A 27854-nucleotide genomic window follows, 5' to 3' on the forward strand; every position below is an offset into this window, starting at 1 on the left:
GGGGAAAAAAAAATGTATTATGTAATAATAATAATTATTATTATTATTATTATTATTATTATTTATACCCTGCCCATCTGGCTGGGTTTCCCCAGTCACTCTGGGCGGCTTTCAACAGAATATTAAAATACAATAGTCTATTAAACATTAAAAGCTTCCCTAAACATGGAAGAGAACATTGTAAATAACTAAAAACTTTGGCAGGATTTGAACAAAGCTTGTAACGTGCGAAAAACTACGGTAAAAATTGATTCTTTTTAAAAAATTGAGAAACTAAGAGAAGCAGTTTGTGAGGGGAAAGATTGATAATGGTAACCCTGGAAGGGCGGAGGGGAGTCGAAGGATTCAGGGATGATTTTGATGTTTAATGTTTGAATTTAAATCAGCAATGTCAAACTCAATAAAAATATATTTTTAAAAAAACAATGCAAAATCCATTTTGGAAAGGTAGCAGCTGAGGCAAAGTGGCAAACGAGGCCTCCGTCTCCTATGGGCGTGGGGAAACGCAAACAAACAAATGGCTGTGAACACAACGCACAGGCTTCTTTTTCTCCCTTTCATCCCAATAATAAGATAATTGTAGGCTTTTCCATTCTGGAAGACAACATGCCCATTATGGGGGCTGCGTCGCCCATTTGCATAAGTAATCACAAGACAAAGGACAGGCGAGATGGAAACGGGATGGCGCTGCAACAAGAAAGGGGACGAACGACAAAGATGCATCGCACACAAACAAGAGGGACATCCTTCCATCATCCCAAGGTGCATCCATCAGGCATTATTTATTATCATCATTATTATTACTTGACCTTCACCGTAAGGTCCCAAGGCGATTACAGCATTACAAGACAATATTAAAAGCAGTTGTAAACTGCAGTCATTCCTTGGTTCTTGAATGGCTTAGTTGACAAACAAATCAGCTCCCAAATGCCAAAAACCCAGAAGTAAATGTTCCGGTTTGCAGACGTTTTTTGGAAGCCAAACGTCCAATGCGGCTTCCGATTCAGTGCAGGAAGCCAATCGGAAGCCATGTCTTGTTTTCAAACAGTTTCGGGAGTCAAACGGACCTCTGGAATGGATTAAGTTCAAGAACCAAGGTACCACTGCCTACAATATAAGCATATATACAGTATTTAAACATAAAGCACCACAAATACAAATTAAATAGCAAGGCAGCCTACAATGTATAGACATAAAGGTAAAGGTAAAGGGACCCCTGACTGTTAGGTCCAGTCGCGGACGACTCTGGGGTTGCGGCGCTCATCTCGCTTTATTGGCCAAGGGAGCCAGCGTACAGCTTCCGGGTCATGTGGCCAGCATGACTAAGCCGCTTCTGGTGAACCAGAGCAGTGCACAGAAACACTGTTTACCTTCCTGCCAGAGCGGTACCTATTTATCGACTTGCACTTTGATGTGCTTTCGACCTGCTAGGTGGGCAGGAGCAGGGTCCGAGCAACGGGAGCTCACCCCGTTGCGGGGATTCGAACTGCTGACCTTCTGATCGGCAAGTCCTAGGCTCAGTGGTTTAGACCACAGCGCCAGCCGTGTCATAACCTGAGGTACCACAGTGCATTGTCAAGAGCATAGCTGTCAACCTTCACTTTTTTGTGGGAAATTCCCCTTTTTTTTTTGCTGGAAATTCCCTTATTCCAGCGCCGTTTCCCACTGCTATCCCGGATTGTTAGATATCCCGTAGACTATCCCTGGGACAGGTGAGGCTGCTGATCCCTTATTTTCGAGGCTGCTGATCCCTTATTTTCAAATCTGAAAGTTGACAGCTATGCAAGAGACAATGGAGTGAGACTTCCGGTCGGCGCCAGCGTTTGATGGCGGTCCTAGCCTCGAGCTCCGAGGCAGGACTGCTCCGTAAGTTCGGGTCTTACCCGCTACGGCAAGCGGGGGACCCCTAAAATCACAGGCGCTGAAGCCTGTGAGCAAGGAGATTCGGTGGGCACCTTTGCGCCCCCCCGGCATCGTGAAAGAGCCTTTTTAAAGGCTCCGGAGCGGCATCGGGGTGAGCGCGGTGCTGAGGATCGCTACCCAGCTTACGGAGTGAAGCCGCGTCGCCATTAACGGAGAGCGCCGATTTCTTTCTGAAACTAACGATTGGCAACAACAATACCCGTGAGTAAGAACGCAAAATTAAAACGGGACTTAAAAATTCAGAAGATTTGGCTGAAAACGGGAAGGTAAAAATTAAGGAAGTCAGCCTCCCGGATCTGCATGATTAACGGAGCAATGAAAAGACCGAGCTGTGTTTAAATGGACTTTCTTTTTAACTTTTACTAGACCAGACATCGAAAGGATCTCCCCCCTGTAGTGCAGGGGAAGGGGGGGAGGAAACAGAATTAATTTAACCTGCAATAGAAAGGGATAAGGAATAAAAAACCTCTGCTGCCGACACTTCTGGTCAGGCTGCCGGAGCAGCGATCGCCTGAAAAAGGAACTGTCAAGTGAGCTGTCAAAGGACAGTGGTTATAAAATAAGACTTATTTGAAACATATTAACGGGACTTTGGTGGATTACAATTTTAACAGTAAAGTGCTACAAATTAAAGACTCTTAGTGGGACTTTTGCCTCTGGACTTTCTGTTTCTTTGTTGTGGGTGACTTTGGATGGTTACAATTTCCCCCTCTAGAGGGCTTTAGTTGCATTACGGTGTATCCAGCGGGACTTTCCACTTGCAACTTTCCTGTGTGAATGACCTTGAGTTATGAGCAACCCGCCAGAAGAGATTTCAACAAGAAGTAAAACAAAGCAGGCTCAAAAACAAGCTCAAAAAAGAGGCTCTTTATCAGGAGCAGCAGCTGCACAAGAAAAAACAACAGCAGCATCAATGGAGTCAATGACACAGGCTCTGCTCAAAATAAATCAGTCACTAGAAGTACTCACCAAGCAATCTGCAGAACTTACTAAACAGTCTACAGAGAACTCTAAGAAACTGACGGAGTTGACAACAAGATTAGACCTGAACACAACAACAATTTCATCTAACACAGATTCTATAAACCGTTTGGTTCAAGAGTCTACGGAAACAAGGAGAATAGCTGAGAGTGCTAGGTCTACTGCCGAAGAAACCAAAGGAAAGTTTGCGCCTATTGCAAAAAAAGTACATGAACATGATACAGCATTAGCCCTACTAGAACTGGAAAGGAAAAGCAAGAACCTGAAACTAAGACTGGTTCCAGAAGAGGAAGAGGACAAGCTTGGGGAATTCCTCACAGATAAATTTCAAGATTTTTGGAATGATGAGCTAGATGGAGAAGAAGATGAATTTGTGATAACCTCAGCCTTTCGGATTGGCAGGAAGCAAGGGAAGAAGCCAAGAGATTGTTTAATTACCCTGGGATCAAAGGAACAAAGAGACAAAATACTGAACCTACATTTCCAGAAGGCCTTGGTCATTAAAAATTCTCAGATCCAGATTTTCAAGGATATTCCTAAATATTTTTTGGAGGTTAGATCTCAATTTAAAGAATTAGTTGATCTACTTAAACAGAATAATATCCCATTCAGGTGGGAATTTCCACAAGGGCTGTCCTTTAACTTTAAAGGGAAGAAAATTAAAATAAAATCAAACCAGGATAAAGAACTCTTTTTGGAAAGAAATCAAGAGGATCTTCAGAAAGGAACTGTTAGTGAGGGGGAAGTACCGGACATTTCAAATCTATCATTTGGACTGAACCGAGCACCGACCGAGGAGGAACAACAACTTGGTGCAGTCGGTGGAAGAGCTACCCAATAACAAAAATGTCTCTGCAACTCTACAGCTGGAATTGTAATGGTTTGAACCACCCTCGAAAAAGGGGCCAAGTATTTCATCTATTAAAGAAAGAACATCTAGATGTAATCTGCCTACAAGAAACCCACATTGCCAGGATACATAGAAAACTTTTAATAAACAAGAGATTAGGACAAGAATTTATTTCATCAGATAGAGTTAAGAAAAGAGGAGTTGTGATTTATGTTAAGGAAAAATTTGAACCAAAACTGATTTTTAAGGATGACCAAGGAAGATACCTGGCAGTGGAAATTCAAATTCATGGAGAAAAGATGTTGATTGTTGGAGTTTATGCACCAAACGAGGGGAAGGCTGAATTTTTCAAGAAGTTGCACGAGACTTTAATGGACTTTTTGGACTTTAAAATCATAATGATGGGTGATATGAATGGAGTCGTCTCCACAAACATGGACAAGGCCCAAAGACAAACAATATCTAATGATGGAAGACTACCAAAGACTTTCTTTGAACTGACTGACACTATGGACCTGATTGACATTTGGAGAACTAGGAACCCTCTGGAAAGGGAGGGGACCTTTTTCTCTGAAGCAAAAATGACATGGACTAGAATTGATCAAATATGGACTTCTAGTAATCTGGCATCGAAGGTTAAAAAAATAGAAATCTGCCCAAAGACCTGTTCTGACCACAATGCTGTCAAGATGGAAATGAAACTGACAACAGCTGGAACCTTTAGATGGAGAATGAATGACACCCTCTTTGGAGATGAGGAAATTTGTAAAAAGGCCCAAAAAACACTTAAAGACTACTTCGAGATTAACATGAGATCAGACACCGAAAAAAGAGTTATTTGGGATGCAAGTAAAGCCGTGATGCGTGGCTTCCTAATACAACAGAATTCAATAAAGAGGAAAAAACAGAATGAGAAGAAAGAGAAAATTTGGAACCTAATAAAAGAAGGGGAGAAGAAATTGAGATCTAAGCCTAAATCTCATGAGATATTAAGAGAAATAAAATTCTACCAAACACAATATATGGAATTGATGAATCAGGAAATAGAATGGAAAATTAAACAAATGAGACAAAAGACTTTTGAGACCGCAGATAAATGTGGGAAGCTACTGTCTTGGCAACTGAAAAAGAGGCAAAAATTGAATACAGTGACATCACTTGAAGTAGATGGGAAGTTTATTAATAAACCAAATGAGATAAGCAATTGTTTTCAAAGTTTCTTCAAGAAATTATACAAACAAGGGCCAAAAAACGAACAGGAGATAGAAGAATTTATCGGAAAATACGGCCTACCAAAAATCTCTGAAAATAATAGAAGGAGTTTGAATGAGAAAATTACAGATCAAGAAATAGAGAGCGCCATTCAGGACATGCAGCTGGGAAAATCACCAGGACCAGACGGACTAACCGCGAGATATTATAAAGTACTGAAGGATTGGTTAATACAACCATTGAAAGAAGTCTGCAATCAAATTTTGGAAGGGAAAAAGGCTCCCGAATCGTGGAAGGAAGCATTCATTTCACTTATACCGAAGACAGAAACTGAGAAACATCAAGTTAAGAATTATCGCCCTATATCACTTTTGAATGTGGATTATAAAATTTTTGCAGACATTTTAGCAAAAAGATTCAAAAAAGTGTTGTTAGAGGAGATTCACAGGGACCAAACAGGCTTTCTACCAGGCAGGCAATTGTCAGATAATGTGAGGAATATTATAGATATTCTAGAACTTCTGGAAACTGACATAAATAGAAAAGCTGTTTTGATTTTTGTGGATGCAGAGAAAGCCTTTGACAATATTTGTTGGAGCTTTATGAAGAGGAATCTCCAAGGGATGGGGGTAGGCAAGAACTTTGAAAATGGTATAAGTGCAATTTACTCTGAGCAAAAGGCCAAACTAATTGTAAATGGTATGGTTATGGACGAAATTCCAATAGAGAAAGGGACACGACAGGGATGCCCAATCTCTCCTCTATTGTTTATATCGGTACTGGAGGTTTTCCTAAATATGATTAGAAGAGACCAGCTGGTTAAAGGTATACAGGTCGGAACTAAACATTATAAGTTAAGAGCATTTGCAGATGATCTAGTTTTGACATTACAACAGCCGGAAACCAGTACAAAAAGAGTTTTGGAACTTATTGAAATATTTGGTCAGGTAGCAGGTTTTAAATTAAATAAACATAAGACAAAGGTGTTGGAAAAAAATCTTACGGTGGGGGAAAAAGACAGTTTTCAAAGAGAAACTGGTTTGGAAATTACTAAAAAGGTAAAATATCTGGGGGTGAATTTAACATCTAAGAATGTGAACCTATTTAAAGATAATTATGAGAAATGTTGGGCTGAAGTGAAGAAAGATTTTGATATATGGTCAAGATTGAGACTTTCCTTGTTAGGCCGAATTGCTGTTATCAAGATGAATGTATTGCCGAGATTGTTGTTTCTGTTCCAGACATTGCAAATCCTAGATAGGATGGACTGTTTCAAGAAGTGGCAGAAAGACATATCTAAATTTGTCTGGCAGGGCAAAAAACCCAGAATAAAATTTAAGATTCTAACTGATGCAAAGGATAGAGGGGGCTTTGCCCTGCCGGACTTAAAACTTTACTATGAAGCAGCAGCTTTCTGCTGGCTAAAACCATGGCTACTTCTTGAGAATACAGATATTCTAGACCTGGAAGGTTATGATAATAACTTTGGTTGGCATGCATATTTATGGTACGATAAGGTAAAGGTACATAGAAATTTTAAAAACCATATTGTTAGGAAAGCATTGTATAATGTATGGAATCGATATAAAGATTTGTTTGAAAGTAAAACCCCTAGGTGGTTGTCACCAATGGAAGCCAAGGCGGTAAAAAGACTGAACATGGATACAGATTGGCCAAAATATTGTGAAATTATAGAATATGATGGTGAAAAGTTGAAACTACAGAGTTTCGAGAAATTGAAACCTAAAGTCCGAGATTGGTTACATTATTTCCAGATCAATGAAACTTTTAAGCAGGACAGAAAACTAGGATTTCAGAAGGAGAGGTCAAAGTTAGAAACAGAATTGCTAGAACCCAATACTAAGAATTTGTCTAGAATGTATAATCTGCTGCTAAAATGGAATACACAGGATGAAACGGTTAAATCAGCTATGATTAAGTGGGCACAGGATATTGGTCATGATATTATGTTTGCTGACTGGGAGCAGTTATGGACCACAGGTATTAAATTTACGGCATGCAGTGCCCTGAAAGAGAACATAATGAAAATGATCTATAGGTGGTACATGACCCCAGTCAAGCTTGCAAAGATATATCATTTGCCCAATAACAATTGTTGGAAGTGTAATGAATGTGAAGGAACTTTTTATCACCTTTGGTGGACCTGCCCAAAGATTAAGGCCTACTGGGAAATGATCTATAACGAAATTAAGAAAATCCTTAAGTGGACATTTGTAAAGAAACCGGAGGCTTTTCTCCTGGGCATGGTCGGCCAATTGGTACCAAAGAAAGATAGGACCTGTTTTATGTATGCAACAACAGCAGCAAGAATCCTTTTGGCGAAGTATTGGAAGACTAAAGAATTACCTACTCTGGAAGAATGGCAGACCAAGGTGACTGAATTTATGGGACTGGCAGAGATGACCGGCAGAATCCGTGACCAGAGGAAAGAGACAGTGGAGGAGGACTGGAAAAAATTTAAAATCTATCTTAAAAATTGTTGTAAAATTTCGGAATGTTAAGATGTCAAGGGATTGGATACAAAGAATTACAGCTATGAATCGAAATTTATAAAATAGAATTTTTTTTTAAAGAGAATTAAATATAAAAATGGGATGAAGAATTGCTAAAAATTTTAAAATATGGATGCAGTGAAGGGGAGGTTCGGGGAAGTCGTGTTATGTTTATTTGTTTTTTGTTTATGTTGTAAAATCAATAAAAATTATTTAAAAAAAAAAAAAAGAGAGACAATGGAGTGCACCTCTGGGGGTGAAGTCAAATGGCTGCATTAGCAACACCATAGTGACCTCCCTAGGATGCAACCCTGGGCAGTGTGTATGGAGGTCCTGGGCTGCCCAGATGACAAGACCCCCTCTCGGCCTCGCTGACTGAGGTCCAAAGGAAAGCAGTGCAAGATGCTTGACACCAGTTTGGCTGTAGGAGTTACTTAAAGGACTCGTACATGGCGCCACCCAACCGCCTTAAGGACTCCAGTCTGGATTTGAGCCTTTTCTGCTCCCCAATATATCCTGCACGAGAGAGGAGGTTTTGGATCAGAGTTTCTATTCTCCTAGATGGGCTCCCTCCCCAGGCTCACAAGCCCCCTCTGGCCCCTCTACATCACATCCAGAAACCATCTTTGTGACCAATGGGCCCACTGGAGAGCCAGTGTGGTGTAGTGGTTAAGAGTGGTAGACTCGTAATCTGGTGAACCGGGTTTGCGTCTCCGCTCCTCCACATGCAGCTGCTGGGTGACCTTGGGCCAGTCACACTTCTGTGAAGTCTCTGAGCCCCATTCACCTCACAGAGTGTTTGTTGTGGGGGAGGAAGGGAAAGGAGAATGTTAGCCGCTTTGAGACTCCTTCGGATAGTGATAAAGCGGGATATCAAATCCAAACTTTTCTTCTTCTTCTTCTTCATCCGCTCAATTCGCCAGAGCCTGTCTTTGCTTGCAAGAGAAGTCCCTAACTCACCGGGGGTTTGAGATCCATTGGCTACCCTCACCTGGTTTAGCTGACTAGTCGAAGCTGTTTCCCAAGCCACAAACCAAATTTGAACATTGGAAACAAAAGCGGCCAGTATCATAAACTGATCTGCGCAATTCCTCATCATTTATTCTGCAGTGAATCCTTCAAACGCAGGTCCTGAAGGGTCAGCAGATATGAAGGCAGAACAGGGTTAGTCAGAAATGAAAGGAAATTTTTAGTATAAGGGGAATACCCAAGTTTGCTAAGTGCAATTGAAAAAGAATTTAAGAGGGTAATTCGCACCCCTCCCCAAAGTAAGTCCAGGGTAGTCTTAACATAGCCGAAGAATACTGAGTGGTCAGGTGGAAAAGAAAGCTGGGACACTTTGTGGTGAGCCTTATAACTAGTTTGTAAAATTTACTTCAGTTTTGCTAGTCCCAGGAAGCGACAGGAAACTGTGCAAGACAACAAAGTCCTTCCTGGGTGGAAATTGTATTCAACTGGCTGGATTCCAATATTCCAGCTGATGTTGCCCATGCGTTTCCAAGCGTATCTTTCCCTCCAGAAAGGCTGTAAACAGAGGAGGAATACAGAGTGTTCCACCAAAGACAGATTTGTATTTTTTAACTTTGGTACCTGGTAGGTGAGCCTGGCTCCCGTTCCACTTTCATTCGTCACACATACCTGCCTCCACGGCAAACGCCAATTTCCTTGTCGAGCTTTGCTCCACCCTTGCGCTTCTGGGGGACGGCCAAATATATAAGCACACAAATAGCTCTTTGGAACACAATCTGATTGCACCTGCTTAAAAAACAAAGGGCGAGGAGAATACCCACACGCAAACGCCCAGGGTCTTGCAGCAGGGAGCAGTTTATTTGCAAATCATACCCACTGTAAGAAGGTCAAATCTCCCCACAGTAGCCCCAGCGACCCTGGACGGTGAACGCATTACGGATTTGCTATTAACTTGGCATAAAGAAGCTGAAACGCAGCATTGCACCTCTCACCTCCTGGTATGCTACTGGCAAAAGAAATTCGGCGTGGGAGGGTCCAAAAACACTAGTTATTCATTGGTGGGGATTCAGCCAGAAACTGCAAGTGTCAGGCCTTGAAACCAGTTTGAAAGCCGTGATTTTTAAGGCAGCCTTCGCTCAGCTGGTGCCCTCCAGCTTCTTTTGGACTATAATTCCCATCAACCCCAAAAGCTTCTCTGGTTTGGCTTCACCCCTTGAGGCACACTCCATTGTTTCTCGAGACAGACGGGTGCCAATAATGACTAGCATGAGCCTTGATAACTTATAGGGATGCGGGTGGTGCTGTGGGTTAAACCACAGAGCCTAGGACTTGCCGATCAGAAGGTTGGCAGTTCGAATCCCCACGGCGGGGGGAGCTCCTGTTCCTCGGTCCCTGCTCCTGCCAACCTAGCAGTTCGAAAGCACGTCAAAGTGCAAGTAGATAAATAGGTACCGCTCTGGCGGGAAGGTAAACGGCATTTCCGTGCGCTGCTCTGGTTCCCCAGAAGCTTAGTCATGCTGGACACATGACCCGGAAGCTGTATGCTGGCTCCCAATAAAGTGAGATGAGCGCTGTAACCGTAGAATCGGCCATGACTGGACCTAATGGTCAGGGGTCCCTTTACCTTTATACCTGGTTATTATGTTCAGAGATTTCTGCATTTTCAGGGTGTAAAATAAATAAATAAGATAAATAAACCAAGCAACTATTATTATTACCATTATTATTATTATTATTATTATTATTATTATTAAAATCACAGCCTGCAACCTGAACCCGTTATGCAAAGTGAGCAAGTCGGCATTCATTTCCTTATTTTACCATGCAAATCAGGCTCCTGGCAGAATTTTGCAAATGAAAGCCAAGGAGTGCGGCACAATCTCTTGAATATCGTTGCCGTACACATCTATTTGCATAAATGCAAAGCTGCCTTAACAGCCTGGCAGTTCCAGCCCAGCACTGCGAGAAATCTCGCCAGCCAAAGTCTCTTGCAAATATCCTGCTTCTTGAGATCTTTTTTTGCTCATCTGGGAAGGCTTGGGTTCGAACCTGGGATTTTATGAGAGCTGCTGCTGAGCTCTGAGCCATCTCTGAGATGGTAAACGATGGTGGATTAAGAAACACAGAAAACTGCCACTATGGCTGGTCAGATTATTTGCCCGTCTCAGCCCCAGCAAGCCAGGCTCCCAGGGTGCATGGGAGTTGTAGTTCAACATCTGGAGGGCCAAAGTTTCCTCACTCCTAATTCTAATCCTATCCATGGAGGCTGGTCCATTAGGTTGAACTGCTTGCTGCCCCACAAACCTCAGTCCGCCCCCAACTGTGTGACGCCAGGCAACTCTGCCTGCCTGCTCTGGCTCCAACTTCTGTTGGTATCCTTGCCCACCAGTTGCATTGGGCACCAGTCCCTACTGGATCCAATCTTGTCTACTCAGACTGGCAGCAATTTCCCAGGGTCTCACGGAGGTCATTCTCTAATCCTTCCAACTGAAGCTACCAAGGATTGCATACCCGCCAACATTTCTCCAATGAAAATAAAGACATCCCCTCCAACATTTCTCTGATGAAGATAGGGGCATTCTAAGGAAAAGCAGTGAGAGATTTTACTTTCTTGGGCTCCACGATCACTGCAGATGGTGACAGCAGTCACAAAATTAAAAGACGCCTGCTTCTTGCGAGGAAAGCAATGACAAACCTAGACAGCATCTTAAAAAGCAGAGACATCACCTTGCCGACAAAGGTCCGTATAGTTAAAGCTATGGTTTCCCAGTAGTGATGTATGGAAGTGAGAGCTGGACCATAAAGAAGGCTGATCGCCAAAGAATTGATGCTTTTGAATTATGGTGCTGGAGGAGACTCTTGAGAGTCCTATGGACTGCAAGAAGATCAAACCAATCCATTCTGAAGGAAATCAGCCCTGAGTGCTCACTGGAAGGACAGATCCTGAAGCTGAGGCTCCAAGACTTTGGCCACCTCATGAGAAGAGAAGACTCCTGGGAAAGACCCTGATGTTGGGAAAGATGGAGGGCACAAGGAGAAGGGGACGACAGAGGGCAAGATGGTGGGACAGTGTTCTCAAAGCTACTAACATGAGTTTGACCAAACTGCGGGAGTAGTGGAAGACAGGAATGCCTGGCATGCTCTGGTCCATGGGGACACGAAGAGTCGGACACGACTAAACGACTAAACAACAACAACAAGGAAAAGCAGGACATTCCGGAATCAAATCAGAAACCAAGATGGCTTCTGGAAATCCAGGACTGTCCCTGGAAAACAGGGACACTGTGAGGATCTGGGGATTGAAGTCGAACCTGGGTTGTTCTGCAGGCCCCATGAGCATCTGTTCTGCTCCAGTAGCAAAAATACCTTTCCTCTGTTTTGTACACAACCCATCATTGCTCCTGATGAAATTGTTTATCTCGTTGCACCATTCCCCCTGGGAATAGCTCTCCTTCTAAGCAAAGGTATTCTATGGGGTATAAGCAAAGCTGACCAATTATTCCACTCCAAAGCCACAGAAGCAGTTTCGTCCCCAGAACCAACCACCCTTTCAAACAAGCGGTGCCCCTCAAACAGCCCCGTTCCATGCTCGCAACGCAACCATACAGAACTGCAAATCCACTCTCCCTCCTCAAAAACTGCAGATTGATCTGCAAAGGGCTATCTAAGGGTCCTTAAAAATCAAAATAAACCAGTCTCCTAAAATAGTAACGTAAGGATATAAGTTGAACCCTGCTGGGTTACCGCACCCGCTCTGGGCGGCTTCCAACAAATTAAAACACCAAACAGAGAAACACATCAAACATTAAAAACTTCCCTATACAGGTATCCCGGTCCCAGGCCGTACTGGGATTTAAATACCGAATCTTGAAAGCTAAATTGAAGCCAGTATAACCCTTTGAAAAATGGGTGTAGCCAATTCCAGTTGCCACCATGCTCTGGACTAGCTAATGTTTCTGAACGCTTTTCAAAGGCAGTCTCTTGAACACAGAGCCTCATCAAGCCCCTTTAAAAAATGTTCTGCCTTCGGAAGTCAAAACAGATCTTTCCAGCAGCTTTTAAGGGAATCCAAGCCCAAACTTAACAGATGTGCAGCTTGGGCCAAACACATCCCACAATCTCAAAAGAACTCCCCCCACAAGTAATGGGGCATATGACGGCAGCAATCTCAAGCGTTGGAACGAACACTGGTCAAGTGTGTATGTGTGAATCTGCCAACAACTGTGTCAGTGGCAGCTCTCGACAATTTGCTTGTGCTAGCATGCAGGCAAAGTTTAAGGGGGGGTCCCCTGATTCTCAGACCCCAATTCTCACAAGTGGGAGGGTTGGGTTGCCAGCTTCTCAGGGGAAGCAGAGCTCCCATGCCTTTAACTGCTCCACAACAAGCAGAGGTTAGGCAGGACAAACCATGACAGCAACCGCTTCGCTGGCTCAGTCCAAACCTGCCATGCAGTTTTCAAAGACCTGGGAGTTCTGCGAGAGAACAAACCCAGCAACCTTACTCACAAGGCAGAGGCTATATCACCCCTGCCAGAACTTGAACCCGGCCTTATTAGATGCCGAGGGGGCAAAGTCTAGCCGTGCAATCTGCTCTGAGCAAAGGAATGAAAAGCAGAGTGTCAGATGAGCAAGGAGAAATCGTGCAAAGCCACTTACTTACTCAAGAGGAGGTGAAAACTCCCCAAACACATTTGCTGCAAACAGCACCTCTGGGTGCAAAAAGGAGGCGGGTGAGATTTTCTGCAGGAAAAGCAGCAGATCAGGGCAGACAGCCCTGGCGACGGCTTGTATTTATTATTACATTTTTAAAAAGTATTCCCCCCACAAAAGGGCTGGCTGGAAGAAGCTTACAGATGTCAAAGCAACATGATCCTGGTACTCTAAAACTGAGACAGGAACACTTTTCCAGCTCAAGGGCCACTTCCCATTCTTAGCAACCTTCTGGGGGCCACATTCCAGCAGTGGGAGCTGCCAGAGAAAAAATGCGGGCAAGTAGCGGGTGCGAATTTGGCCACTGTACACTAGGTTTGTTGCTACACCTACACTCACCCCCAGCCCTCTGTCCTCTATCCAAGCAAGCAAAAGGCATTGCCATATTCCAGACATGCAAAAAACTCAGTCGGCAGAGCCTGAGACTCTTAATTTCAGGTTCATGGGTTCGAGCCCCACGTTGGGCAAAAGATTCCTGCATTGCAGGGGTTGGACTAGACGACCCTCGTGGCCCCTTCTGATTCCATGAATCGAGGAGGGTGCAAAGCATAGTTGGTAAAAGGGCTGTTGCTCAGGAGGGGGCGTATGACCTGGGGAGAGTCCCCGGGGGCCAGACGGAGATATCTCGAGGGCCACTGTGTCTGAGATTTCCCCCTCCGCGCTCCAAACCTATCGGTGGAGGGGCTTGGAAACAAACTGCAAAAATGCAATTCCAGTGGGAAAAGGAAGGGAAAGGGTCAGAGATTCCGGTTCAAATTCTAATGCAGCAGCAACAGAATGTCTGTTCTGCACCTGCAGACAGAAACTCACCTGTCTGAAGCCTCCTTCCTCAGCCAGCAAGGACAGAGCTGGCTTCTCAGCTTGTCTGCCCAGCCTAGGCAGGTCCTGCCTTATTCAAAAGAGGGGAGTTTCAGGTTACCCTGCAAAGGGAGGTGGGCGGGAAGCAAAGTTTCCTTCTTTTCTTTTTTTTAAAGGAGTCTTTTTGAAAACCAGGAATTCCTCAGGTCATTTACCTCCAAGCTCCAGGAGAGGCTGGCTCCCATGCTCCCTCCGGATCTTGGCCCTCGCTGGGCTCTAAGCTGCTTCCTCGCCTGCAGGGACTTCTGGAGAAAAAACTAAAATTAATACCTGCCGCAAACAAACCCATCACCTGTTGCCAACCTTTGTTCCCTCCGATTGGCCGATACCAGGAAGCGCTCGCCTGCCAAGTTCCATTAACTCTTCCCAGGCGAGACGGCAACTTGCCCTGACCTGCCTTAGTAAACTTTAGGAACAGAATCGTAGAATTATGGAGCTGCGAGGGACCACGAGGGTCATCTAGTCCAACCCCTTGCAATGCCGGATTTATTTTTTTTGTCCAGTGTTGGTTCTCGAACCCACAACTCTGAGATTAAGAGTCGCAGGCTCTACCAACTTTGAGAACAGCAAAAGCAGCTGGGAAGAAAGAAGAGGCGTTCAGGGATATTTTTTTAAAAAAATAATTGTATAATTATTGTGTGTCCTTGTTTTTCAGTTTGATCCTTTGATGTGGTTTTGTACGTTTGGTGGTATTTTATGCATGACTTTCCATTATTTTTATTGATTATCGTTCAGTAATTCTTTATTGTAATGAGTGTAAACGGTTTAATTATTATTTGCTGATATTTAACTTTGCTGCTTACTATTAGACTCTAATCAATTACTGAATATTGCTTTATTTGATATAAATTGTTTTTATTATGACTTTTTGTACTGGATCAGATTGTGTGATCTTTGCTGTCCATTTTTTTATTTCTTCAGCTTGCAACCCACCTTGTGTACAATAATATAGAAAGGAGTTATACAAATTAAAAGTGAGATGAAATGAAAATGCTTAAACTGAGGTCGGTGAGAACAGAGGCAAACCTCCCGGATTTTATTTTTCTTTCTTTCTTTTGGCTGGGATAGATTCTTCATTTTCCAGGGTTGTGGGTTCGAGCCACGAGCTGGGTGAAAAATTCTGCATTGCGGGGTGTTGGACTAGATGACCCCAATAAACACATTTTGTTTTTTGTTCTCAGCTCTAAGACACAAAGAAAAACAATGTCAAACCTAGACAGCATCTTAAAAAGCAGAGACATCACCTTGCCAACAAAGGTCCATATAGTCAAAGCTATGGTTTTCCCAGTAGTGATGTATGGAGGTGGGAGCTGGACCATAAAGAAGGCTGATCGCCGAAGAATGGATGCTTTTGAATTCTGGTGCTGGAGGAGACTCTTGAGAGTCCCATGGACTGCAAGAAGATCAAACCTCTCCATTCTGAAGGAAATCAGCCCTGAGTGCTCACTGGAAGGACAGATCCTGAAGCTGAGGCTCCAAGACTTTGGCCACCTCATGAGAAGAGAAGACTCCCTGGAAAAGACCCTGATGTTGGGAAAGATGGGGGGCACAAGGAGAAGGGGACGACAGAGGACGAGATGGTTGGATAATGTTCTCGAAGCTACCAGCATGAGTTTGACCAAACTGCGGGAGGCAGTGGAAGACAGGAGTGCCTGGCGTTCTCTGGTCCATGGGGTCACAAAGAGTCGGACACAACTAAACAACAACAATATGACACAATGTGATCGTACGTATTTATATCCTCGTTACAACAAACACAGCAAAATACAACCTATTCAGAAGAAACCAGGTACTGCAATTACATCTCCGGAAAAAGTCAGATTATTTGTCTATCCAAAGTGGGGCCTTCCAGATGTTTTGGGCTACAACTCTCATCAGCCCTGGACAGCATGGCATGTGGGGGAAATCCAGACTCAAACCTTCACTCAGCCACAAAGCTTACCTGGTGACCATGGACCAGCCTAACCTACCTCGCAGGATTGTTGTAAGGACAAAAACAGCGGGAGGAGGCTCAATGCCCTCAGAATACTGACTGACTGTGGGGACGGGAAATGGCAACCAGATGGTGGTGGAGAGAATTGGAGATAAAAAGGTGAAGGAAGAAATACACCAATATAAATAGGGTGAACTGAACCACCTTACTGTCTGGATAGGTGATGTTTTTATTTTTTTTTTAAAAAAAATATTTATGTTTTTCAGGTTTATACATGTCACTAATTTTACAATCATTTTAACATTTCAAAACTTGACTTTCCACCAAGTTAAGTTAAGCTAAGCTAAGCAGATATATAAGATTGAATGTTTAATTATTAAGATACAAAATTACAATCTCAATAATAAAGTTACAAAATAATAACAAGGAAGTCATGTACGGGTGGAGGGAGGACACAAGGCAAGAAATAAGAAATGAATAAATTTTGGTACATAATGAAATGTGAAAATGTGAATTTACGAATGTAATGTATATGTATCAATATGTAAAGATTTCATATATGTATTGCAACATTAATAATAAATAAATAAAGTGCAAAAAAACCCCTTGACTTCCTTCCCCCTCTTTCTGCGGTTCCTTAAATTTATTTTTAATATCTTCTGCATATCCAAATTAACTTAATTTGCTCATTTGTCTGTCTACTTTAAATCTATACCCTTATAAAACTGCAGGTTATTACAATAGTCCTGCCAATGTTCTTATCTGTTTGCAAATTATCTGTAAATATTCAATAAACCATTTTCATCCTTTTATAAAAAGTTTGTTATCTTGATTTCTTATTCTTCCCCTGAGTTTTGCCATTTCTGCATATTCCATAAGTATTTTTATCCATTCTGCTCTTCTTTTTTTTAAATGGTCTGCCAGGTTTGAAGTAAGAGCTGCCCATCAAAATCAATGAGGAAGACCAATATATTCGAATCATAGAATCTTGGAGTTGGAAAAGACCCAAAGGTCATCTATAAAAGGATGTCACATAGAGGAGGGAGAAAGGTTGTTTTCTGCTGCTCCAGAGAAGCGGACACGGAGCAATGGTTCCAAACTACAAGAAAAAAGATTCCACCTAAACATTAGGAAGAACTTGCTGACAGTAAGAGCTGTTCGACAGTGGAATTTGCTGCCAAGGAGTGTGGTGGAGTCTCCTTCTTTGGAGGTCTTTAAGCAGAGGCTTGACAACCATATGTCAGGAGTGCTCTGATGGTGTTTCCTGCTTGGCAGGGGGTTGGACTCAATGGCCCTTGTGGTCTCTTCCAACTCTATGATTCTATGATTCTATGATCTAGCCCAACCCCCTGCAATGCAGGAATCTCAGCTACAGCATCCATGACAGGTGGCCCTCCAACCTCTGCATAGAAACCTCCAAGGAAGGAGAGTCCCCCACTTTCTGAGGGAGACCATTCCACTGTCAAACAGCTCTTAATGTCAGAAAGTTATTCCTGATTTTGAAATCTCCTTTCTTGTAACTTGAAGCCATTGGTTTGAGACCTACCCTCTAGAGCAGGAGAAAACAAGTTCGCTCCATCTTCCATGTGACATCCCTTGAGATATTAAAAGATGGCTCTCATATCTCCTCTCAGTCTCCTCTTTTCCAGGCTAAATATACCCAAATCCTTCAACCGTTCCTCATAAGGCCTGGTTTCCAGACCCTTGATCATCTTGGTTGCTCTCCTCTGCACCTCCTTCTTAAACTGTGGCGCCCAGAACAAGACACAGCATTTCAGGTGTGGTCTGACCAAGGCAGAATACAGCAGGACTATTACTAACCTTGATCTGGACACAAGACTTCTGTGGATACAGCCTAGAATAGCAGTAGCTTTTTTTGTTGCTGCTGCATCACCCTGTTGACTCATGTTGAGCTTGTGGTCCACCAAGACCCCTAGATCCCTTTCACACAAACTACTGGCAAGCCAGACATCCCCTATGTTACATTTGTGCATCTGATTATTCCTGCCTTACATTTGAAATTCATTTGGTTAGTTTGGGCCTCGTTCCCCAATCTGTTCAGGATATTTTGAATCTCAATTAACCAGTTTATAATTAAATGTTGTATTCATTGAGTGTCATGTATATACTGCACATGTGTATTCAGAGAAGCTTAGAATCATAGAATTGTAGAGTTGGAGGGGACCACGAGGATCATCTAGCCCAACCCCCTGCAACGCAGGAATCTCAGCTAAACCTCCAACTCTATACCAGCCATGGCAAATGGCCACCCAACCTCTGCTTAAAAATCTCTGAAGGAGAGCCCACCACCTCTCGTGGGAGACCGTTCTATGTACTGTCAAACAGCTCTGCCTTTCGGAAAGTTTTCCCCGGTTCTCAGGGAGAAACCATTTTCAACAGAGCCCAGCATTGGAAGTGAGCAGCTGTTCTGAAGCAGCACCGGATGTTGAAATTTTGTGCCCCTAACAATGTTGTGCCCCGGGGCAACCGCCTCTGTGCTACTCCACTGGAACCTGGCACCTTCTGAATGCCTGCTCGATAATGCCTGGCACACTAAGATGGGAGGGCCTGGGGCTTTCTGTTTTCCGTCCCTCCTCCATCCCAAGATCTCCACATTTGCACCAAGCTAGTTTGGGCACAGAGCACTCGATGCAAGAAGCAAAGGGCTTTCTCCTTTCGGAAAGGGCTTCCCTGCACTGGGGATACTAGCTGACCTATTAAACATGGGCAGGAGGCAATCTTTTGATCACCCGCGGAAACTAGGTCAATGTTAGCATCCGCCAGCAGCCCGCAGTTAACCAAAAGGTACCTGCTGGAGAACTCGAGTCTCGAGGCTTAATTTCGTACCAGAGCGCCAGAGTCCGGATGCCCATTTTAAGACTCCCCACAGGACGGTAAAACTTTTTTTAGGCGTTCATGGTGCCGAAGTGGTAAGTGAATCACAACGTAGGACAGTGATCCCGGATAATCTGTTTCGCAGGAATCTTCTTCAGCACAACCCATAGATTGGAAAAATGCACAAGGAGCAGTGGTCATGAGAATATGTTAAAAAAAAAAAAGTTTTACCGCTTAGCCCACAGGATAGCATCTATTACTTTGTTTCAACCATAGACTTATTATACGAACTTTCAAAGATTGACAGATGTGTGTTCATTTGATTTCAAATATATTAGAGAATTTACAAGTGTACACATTTTGTTTTTGTTGCACTAAATCATGTATATTATGCAAAAAGAATTGCGGTGCCATCAAGTATACTGGTCTTCGTGTTACTTGTATTGTTTGTTGTGTTAAGTTTGCAACACAGGGGTTTGTTCTGTGTTTACTTTCTAGGCTTGGAAAGTCTGAGAACGGAAGTCAGTCTTATCTTTTCCTCTCTCTCTCTTGGAGGAGAAGTGAGAGGACGCCATGGCTGCTTTGTCCTGTATATATTACTTAAATATATATATACACTTAGAATGCTACACTCACACTCCACAATCATTTCTGCTATGTGTCACTGGTGCACACTGGGACTGATTTGTGAACGTCCCGGGCTGCGCTTCACCAGAAAGACACCCGGAGAGGTCTGTCTCATTCCGGGGGCTGCGTGTGCCCCCCAGGCATGTTCCAACAGTCTCCCCCTCCTGCTGCAACCAGCTCCCTCCCCCTTGGTCTCCCAGAACCCAAAGAGGTATGAAAAGGACGGAGCAAAGAGATACAAGACGACGGAGCCTTAGGCTGCTGGGGAAGGAAATGGGGGGGCCTTAGAGAGCGGTAGAAAGGTATGGGGACCTTCAATCCACGCAACTGCCTCCTTGGGGCAAGACCCACTGGGAAGAGTTGCTGTGATGGCTAGGCAGAGTGCTTTTTTATTATTGCTCACCTACGCTTGACTGTGGCTTCTGACATCAGTTGTGCAAAAATGCATCCGAACGAATAAACTGCATTTTATGCACACAGCGGTTAAAACCCAAGCTAAAATTGTATTATATGAGCGTTGTTGTTGTTTAGTCGTTTAGTCATGTCCGCCTCTTTGTGACCCCCTGGACCAGAGCACGCCAGACACTCCTGTCTTCCACTGCCTCCCGCAGTTTGGTCAAACTCATGCTGGTAGCTTCGAGAACACTGTCCAACCATCTCGTCCTCCGTCGTCCCCTTCTCCTTGTGCCCTCCATCTTTCCCAACATGAGGGTCTTTTCCAGGGAGTCTTCTCTTCTCATGAGATGGCCAAAAATGAGCGTCTGAAGAAAAATTGCACGGCAATGTGTATATTGGGAGAAATTCACTGGTGAATGTCTTTTTTAAAAATAAAAATCCACAGTGATGTGGAAATGTGGAGAACTAAATTTAAGACTAGAAAAATCTGAAACATAGAAACCAAAACTGACAGAGTCACTGAGCCCTGGCGTCAATCTAACCCAGGGGTAGTCAACCTTTTTATACCTACCGCCCACTAATGCATCTTTCTTGATGGTAAAATTTCCTTACTGTCCACCAGTGCTCGACGGAAGGAGGATTCAACTTGTGCCGTAGAAAGGATCCTGAAACGCCCACTAGGATCCTGAAACGCCCACTAGTGGGCGGTAGGGAGCAAGTTGACGACCCCTGATCTAACCATTAACACGTTCGACGTTGCAGCCCTATTCCTGGCTTTGCGCCTTCGTTTTTGCACAAGGGATGGAACTCATGCACACTGACGGCTTTCCAACCGTGTCCAGAAAAACTCCGGCATCCCTAAGAAGCTTGCAGCTCCCTGGTGAGATGATCAGTATCAGCAGATAAGCTTCCTTGCGAGAGCACTTGCCCTCTCCTGCTGATTTTCCCTTGCAGGGTGCCAATGTAGGGCAGAGTCGATTACGGTCATCTAAGGGTAGGGATGAGCAGGAGAGCTGGCTGCGTTTGCAATCACAGAAGCAACACACACACGGAAACCTAGCTAGGTCCTTCAAAATTTGCACTTCTCCGAAATTTGCAGTGCAGTTCTGGAAAACAGCGACAAGCCTAGAAGGAGCCCATTGTATAAAAGAAGTTTCATGTAAGAATGGGGGACTTGTACGGTCGACTTCCGAAACATCCTGCAACCTGAAGTCAGGGGAGCGAACGTAGAAACAACACCTTGGAGCTGCACAAACTTCTTTGCTCTTTCAATTGAGCAATTTTCATTTTAAAATTTAAAATTCTGCAGGCACCGTACACTCAACACTACAAGTTCACAAGCTACGGAGCAACTGGATTTATCTCCTTGTATGTTTTGCGCTTTTCTTCTGCTTAAAAGAAGAAGTCGTCAGTGACTTAAAGTGGGGGTAAGGCATTTAAAACGTAGAGGTTTTGCTGTTACTACCAATGTAAAATAATGCACAAAGACACTCCACAAAACACCATAAAGTTAAGCACCAGATTTTTTTCAATAAATCCAGGGACACTTTTATAAATAAATAAATAAATAAATAAATAAAATTGATTTATAAAAAAAAAGAGAACAGAAGTTATTTTTAAAAATTAAGAAAAAAAATCAACACCACAGATCAAAGTTTGCTTTAAAACTGAGCTTTGGTTAATTGAAAAACAAAAAAGCCCCCTAACATGCAACGTATTAAATCCAGCAGAAGCAACGCGCAGGTGCGTTCGAAAGAATCCGAGTGTGGCTGACGTGCCCCAAAGAGGAAAGGGGCATAAAGGGGAAGGGATGAGCATGAGCATCGGGATGCCAAGCGCAGCACGCTGCTCCTCTCTAGAAGCCCCGGTGCAAACACACAGAGCAGGACGCGTTGAAAGCGAGGTGTGGGGAGCTCTCCCCTTCTCCTTCAGCGAAGCACAGGCACACAACACGTACACACAACCCAACGCCAACAAAACAAGATGCGCACCAGGCACACACGCTAAACACAGCGGATTTCCCTGCTGCTTGTTGCGTTTCTCTGCCACCAGTCCCCTTGTTCGGTGCTTCTACTTGCTGCAAGGTGCCGCGGCGGCTAGGAAGGAATTAGTAGGCAGACACGATCCTGTCCCCTTCCGTTGCTCAGCGCCGGCCACGGCAGCGTCACCTCGCAGCAAGCAGATGCGCAGAGCAAGGGGACTGGTGACAGACAAACATAATAAAGAGCAAGGAAATCCCCAGCCCTCACAGCAAGCAGAGGGGAAGGGATCGTGTCCTTCCTGCTAATTCCTTCCTAGCTGGACTGCGCGCAGGCTCCAGCCCACCGGCTCAGTTTCCGGCGGCTAGGAGCGCAGCCACTGCCTCCTCCTCTCGGTGTTCTGGTGCTGCTGCTGCGTCCAGGGAAGAGTGCCAGGGACACGTAGGCAGCCGGAAAATATACAGGTGGGAGGGAGAGGGGGGCTGGTTGGGGTGGGGTGAGAACTTTTGCCTTCCTTTCCTCCCCCCCCCCAAACTCACCTCTCCTGCATCCAGTTAGCCTATGGTTACCAGATTTTTTTCAATGAAGCCTGGATCCAGGCTGCTGAGACATTTCCCGGCGACATTTAATAAAATCCGGGGACATTCCGGGGACGGAATTTCTCCGGGGACGTATTTGCAAATCCGGGGACTATCCCCAGGAACCGGGGACGTCTGGTAACCCTATCATATCCTGCTAGTTAACATAATAAGGAAAGGTCCTGTAATGGTTCTAGGGGTTGCTCGTGCGTAAGCCGGTGCAAACACCTGGCTGGGTTGCCTCAGTGAACCTTTTCTGTCCGGAGAGCCACTCACCTGTGGCTGTCTCAATCGCTGGCAGAATCCGTCAGTGGGCGTTTCTTAAACTTCTTCCAGCAAAGAAGCTCTTTGACGCCTAGTCTCCTCCTACTCTCTCTGCGCGAAAGCCTTCTGCGCAAGGAGGGCGTGGGCAGCGGAGGACCCCTACTCTCCCCGCTGGTCCCCGGCAAGGAGTCATGGGACCGCCTCGCCGCTTCCCCCATCTGCCCCCCTTATCCACTGGTGCTACGCTGATTCTCTTCCCCAGAAGATGGGCTGCCTCTCCCAATCCCGGGATGCTCTCTGGAATCTCTCTGGATTTTGCTCTCTCCCTCCGGCACTGATGGCAGTTCCCTGACAGGTCCGTTCAGATTACCCCCCAGACTCTGGTCTGAGGGACCTAAAACAAGTTGAAGACTCACATTCTCCTCTTTCCACCTGTGTATAACTTCCATATTTTCCCACAATCATAATTTCAATTGCCTCCCAACCTTGCAAACAGAAATAAGGAGGGGTGGGTGAGAACCAGGGCGGAACCAAACGCACAGAAAGACCCCAATATCATCACATCAGACGTTTCCTTCCTGCTTGATGCTCCGCATCAGGAAAGCCCAGATTTCCGGCGCTGTCGCAGGACTCTCGGAACTGGGTGCACACCATGTAGCGCTTATGGATTTTGCATGCTGAGTTTCCCCTTGGAGCCAACAGGGGCGTGAGCAGAGAGGCAGGGAATGCCTTGCTATTCCTTGACCTGGCTGAGATGGATTAAGGGCAATGGAAATATGTCCAGTAATGCAAAACACATGATTGAGAGAGAGAGCACGTGAGCATCAGTGTCACAAAGCCATCTCCAGAAGATAAAGAAGAACACAAGGGCTCAGAGACACCAGAAGCAAAGAGGGATCATTGGTAGCAAGTAATGGGGAAAACCATTTACAGTGGTACCTCTAGATACGAACGGGACTCGTTCCAGAGCCCCGTTCATATCTAGAAGCAAACATAACCAGCAACGGCACGTCTGCGCACGCACGCGTCGCTTTTCGCCGCGTCTGCGCAAGCGCAACTCGAACTCGCTCATCCCGAAGCACATTCAACCCACGGTATGACTATTTCTGGTTGATCCCGGACTCTGAACACTTCTAGACAATCTGTGTTTATTGAGCATCCATTCCAATTTGCTTCCAGGGAGGTAATAATAATAATAATAATAGTTACAGATAGGTAGCCATGTTGGTCTGCCATAGTCAAAACAAAACAAATTCCTTCCAGTAGCACATGGAGAAACCTGGTCTGAACAAAGACCTTGGATTCTTATCTCATTATACATGACAAAGCCATTTTTCACCTTTTCACCCCTTGCTTTTTCCTGTAAGACCTATTGCAGTCGTTAAGAGTCGTCAACAGGCTCATCACAGCTATCTGCCAATCACCCATTCCCACCACCCTTCTGAGTAATACCCCTCCCCACCTTCTCACTATATAGAAGGGTCTGGTGACTTCTGTTTCAGTGTATCTGAAGAAGTGTGCATGCACACGAAAGCTCATACCAAGAACTGACTTAGTTGGTCTTTAAGGTGCCACTGGAAGGAATTTGTTTTGTTTTAATAATAATAATAATAATAATAATAATAATAATAATAATAATAATATTATACCGCGCCCATCTGGCTGGGCCTCCCCAGCCACTCTGGGCGGCCCCCAACAAAATATCAAAACACAGTAATGCATCAAACATTAAAAGCTTCCCTAAACAGGGCTGCCTTCAGATGTCTTCTAAAAGTCTGGTGGTTGTTGTTCTCTTTGACATCCAATAGTAATAAATAGACGACATTGCATCAAAAGTGCAGGAATCTTCCGCACAGCCGTTGCTGGGTGGGCTCGAACCACCAACCTTCAGGGTCGCAGACAGATGCACTGACCCATTGTGCCAAGTGCCTGCTAAACACACGAAAACAAAGGCACTGACTGCCAGCCACCGCTGCGTTCGCTCCGTCAATGTCATGGACTGGCTGGCTGCAGAGGGAGCAGCCGGGGGGGGGGGCACCAAGGGAAGAAGGCTCCGAGTCAGGGAACTGGTGGTGGGACGACAATGAGTGGTCAGAGGGAGCAGACTGGGAAGAGCAGGTGTTGGTAGCGGAAGAGGCAACAGGCTTGAGTGAGCAGGAGGAGTCCGTGGCAGAGAGAAGTCCGGAATCAGAGGCAGAAGCAGAGGCTGGAGAGGAAGGGGGCGAAGAGGCAGAGATCAGGTACGCTTCTGAAGAAGCCGGGGGTCTCCCCCTCCTGCTGTGACAAGCTCCTCTCCCCCCAGTCTTCCAGAACATGGATAGGAATGAAGAGGCTGTAGCAAAGAGAGACAAGACATAGGAGCCTTGTGATGCTGGGGAAGTAACCGGAGGAAAAGTCTTAGAGGTGGGAATGAGGGGGAACTTCAGCCCTTGCAACTGCCTCATTGGAGCAAGACCCACTGGGAAGAATTGCTGTGATCGCTAGGCCTGTGCTGTTTGGGTTTCTTTGAACAAAGAGTTAACTTCATGAAGAGAATCTTTTTATATGCAACAGCTGCCGCAAGGCTATTGATTGCAAAAAATTGGAAATCCGAACATTGAAAGATTGGCAACATAAATTTTCTGAAATGATTGAATTAGCAAAAATGATGGCAACAATTAGAATGCAATCTAATCAAAATCTCAAACAGGAATGGAAATGTGTAGAGGAATACATGACCAAAAGATGCTCCAACAAGAATTTATTGATATGTATAGACTGAGTGCTCACTGGAAGGATCCTGAAGCTGAGGCTCCAATACTTTGGCCACCTCATGAGAAGAGAAGACTCCCTGGAAAAGACCCTGATGTTGGGAAAGATGGAGGAAACAAGGAGAAGGGGACGACAGAGGAGGAGATGGTGGGACAGTGTTCTTGAAGCTACCAGCATGAGTTTGACCAAACTGCGGGAGGCAGTGGAAGACAGGAGTGCCTGGCGTGCTCTGGTCCATGGGGTCACGAAGAGTCGGACACGACTAAATGACTAAACAACAACATAGTCTGATTCCACAAAGCAGATATATAAGATTGAATGTTTAATTATTAAGATACAAATTTACAATCTCAATAATAAAGTTAACAAAAGAATAACAAGGCACAGGTGGAGTGAAGACACAGGGCAAGAAATAAGAAATGGATAAATGTTGGTACATAATGAAATGTGAAAATGTGAATTTATGAATATAATCTATATGTATCATTATGTAAAGATTTCATATATGTATTGGAACATTAATAAATAAATAAAAAAGAGTTAACTTCACTGGCAGTGAGTGTTTTATTGTTGACTTGCCCCTGACTCTGGCTCCTGGCACTCAAAGAGAGAGGCTCTTTGCACCTCTGCCCTGCTCAAGGAGTTGAGCATGCTCAAGGGACCATTTACAGATAGGTAGCCGTGTTGGTCTGCCATAGTCAAAACAAAATAAAAGAAAAAAAATTCCTTCCAGTAGCACCTTAAGGACCAACTAGGTTAGTTCTAGGTATGAGCTTTCATGTGCATGCACGAAAAAGAAGTGTGCATGCGCACGAAAGCTCATACCTAGAACTAACCTAGTTGGTCCTTAAGGTGCTACTGGAAGGAATTTTTTTTCTTTTCTTTTGTTTTGTCAAGGGACCATGTTCAATATAGGAGAGTGGAAACAGAACGTAGCAGGAGCAGCGAACGGTCTCTTGCGCATTGCTCAGGGATTATTTGCTGAGATCTGTCACGGGCATCACAGGAGGTGATGAAGGGCTTCCAGGAGCCCTCAGGCATTGGGTTGGCAATCCCTGGCCTAGAGAGACTGGCATCAGATCTTTTGGGTTTAAGAAAATGTAACCGGGCATTGTGCTGGATCCCAAATAGATTGCAGCGTCACCTCTGAATATATCCTTTGTCCGATTTAGAAAGGTCCACCCCCAGGTTCTCCCTGGTATATCACGACCTCTTTCCTAACGGCCAAAATCCAGCCGTTCTTAGTCACTATTCCTGGGCGAGATCATCCGTGACTTCAAAAGAAGGACCTCTGCAAACGGAGAATCTTCATAAAAAGAAAGGCACCAGAAGCAAAGATTTTGTGTCGACAAAGAAGGTGAAGTAATATGGGCAAGATGGGTTTTTGTTTTCCGTTTTTCATCTCGGCAACAGATTACATAACACTCTCAGAACACACACTTGACTATTCTACAGCTGGTATCTCCAGAGGAACAAATGTGAACAGCAACAACAAAAAAGTTATAAGATTCTCTCTGAAGTGTATGATACAGTCCTCATTATTTCTTTAAAATAAAAAATCCTCAGGGGCAGAAATAGTGGGGGTTTTTACTTTTGTGGGAAAATTTTCCAGGATAACCACTTCTGTCCTTGCAGGATTTGCCATCCTAAAATATTCACTGCGCCGAAATGGTCAGGCCAAAGGGAGGGAGAGGAGCTGCTTCCTTTGAAACCCGGGAAATTTAAGGGACATCATCAATAAGGGACAGCAGCGGAACACGGCGCTGGGATAAGGGTGTTTCCCACCAAATAAGGGACGGTTGACAGCTATGCTCCGGAGGTCTTGAGGTACGCCCCACCCCTATGGGCAGCTTGCCCCGCCCCTGGGCGCGCCACCCCAGGCACCTGAGCGGCTTCCTCGGCCGCTGTTTGGTTGGCATTGTTCTGTCTCAGGAGACAACAGAGGAGTGTGCCTTTGGAGGTGAAGCCAAACAGTTGGAACTTGCAGCGCCTGCTGTGGTTGTAGAAAACGATACAGGAGAGACATGCTTTGTTGTAGCTGGGGCAGACGAAGGCAACCGGTTGTGCTTCTGCAGATGCCCCATGGCTTTTCACCTCTCTGCGCTCCTTCCTCCCTCTGGTCACTGCTATGGATGCAATGGAGGCCCCCCAATGGAGGCAGCAGGATGAGACGGGCAGCAGAGTGGTTTGGCAAAGCAACCCCATTTTCTTGAAACTGAAATTGCTTGCTTCCTTTTCTATGGAATCAAGTTTTATCCCTCCTGCCCCCGCCCCCCTAGCATCCTTTTCTGAGGATGCATTGAGCATCCTGGCAAGAAAATAAATACAGAAATAGAAAAAGAGGAGGCAGCTGACATTCTAAGCTGCCTCCCAAGGAGTCCGCAACTCCTCGAGCCGCTGTGTAAATAATTTTTCGCTGGAGCTGTCTGGTAGACACTGAGATCATATTCCCAGCGCTCCAGAACCACTTTGCAA

The 27854-nt window shown here is 44.7% G+C and overlaps 1 protein-coding gene across 6 annotated transcripts in view; it reads right to left on the bottom strand.

The window, feature by feature from the left end:
* Positions 1-27854, bottom strand: part of LZTS3 (leucine zipper tumor suppressor family member 3) — a 77081-nt gene that overhangs the window by 24098 nt on the left and 25129 nt on the right. The window contains exon 1 of one of the 6 annotated variants that reach the window (XM_081876872.1): positions 14172-14254. The exons of 3 other annotated variants lie outside the window; for them this stretch is intronic. The gene's annotated coding sequence lies outside the window, so the exon portion shown is untranslated. Of the gene's footprint in view, positions 1-13968; positions 14133-14171; positions 14291-27854 lie in introns of those variants that run through there. 2 more of the 6 variants (XM_081876869.1, XM_081876870.1) reach the window with 2 other exon arrangements.

Source organism: Podarcis erhardii (assembly GCF_964252035.2).
Source record: "Podarcis erhardii genome assembly, chromosome: 9".
In the NCBI taxonomy this organism is placed as follows: domain Eukaryota; kingdom Metazoa; phylum Chordata; class Lepidosauria; order Squamata; family Lacertidae; genus Podarcis; species Podarcis erhardii.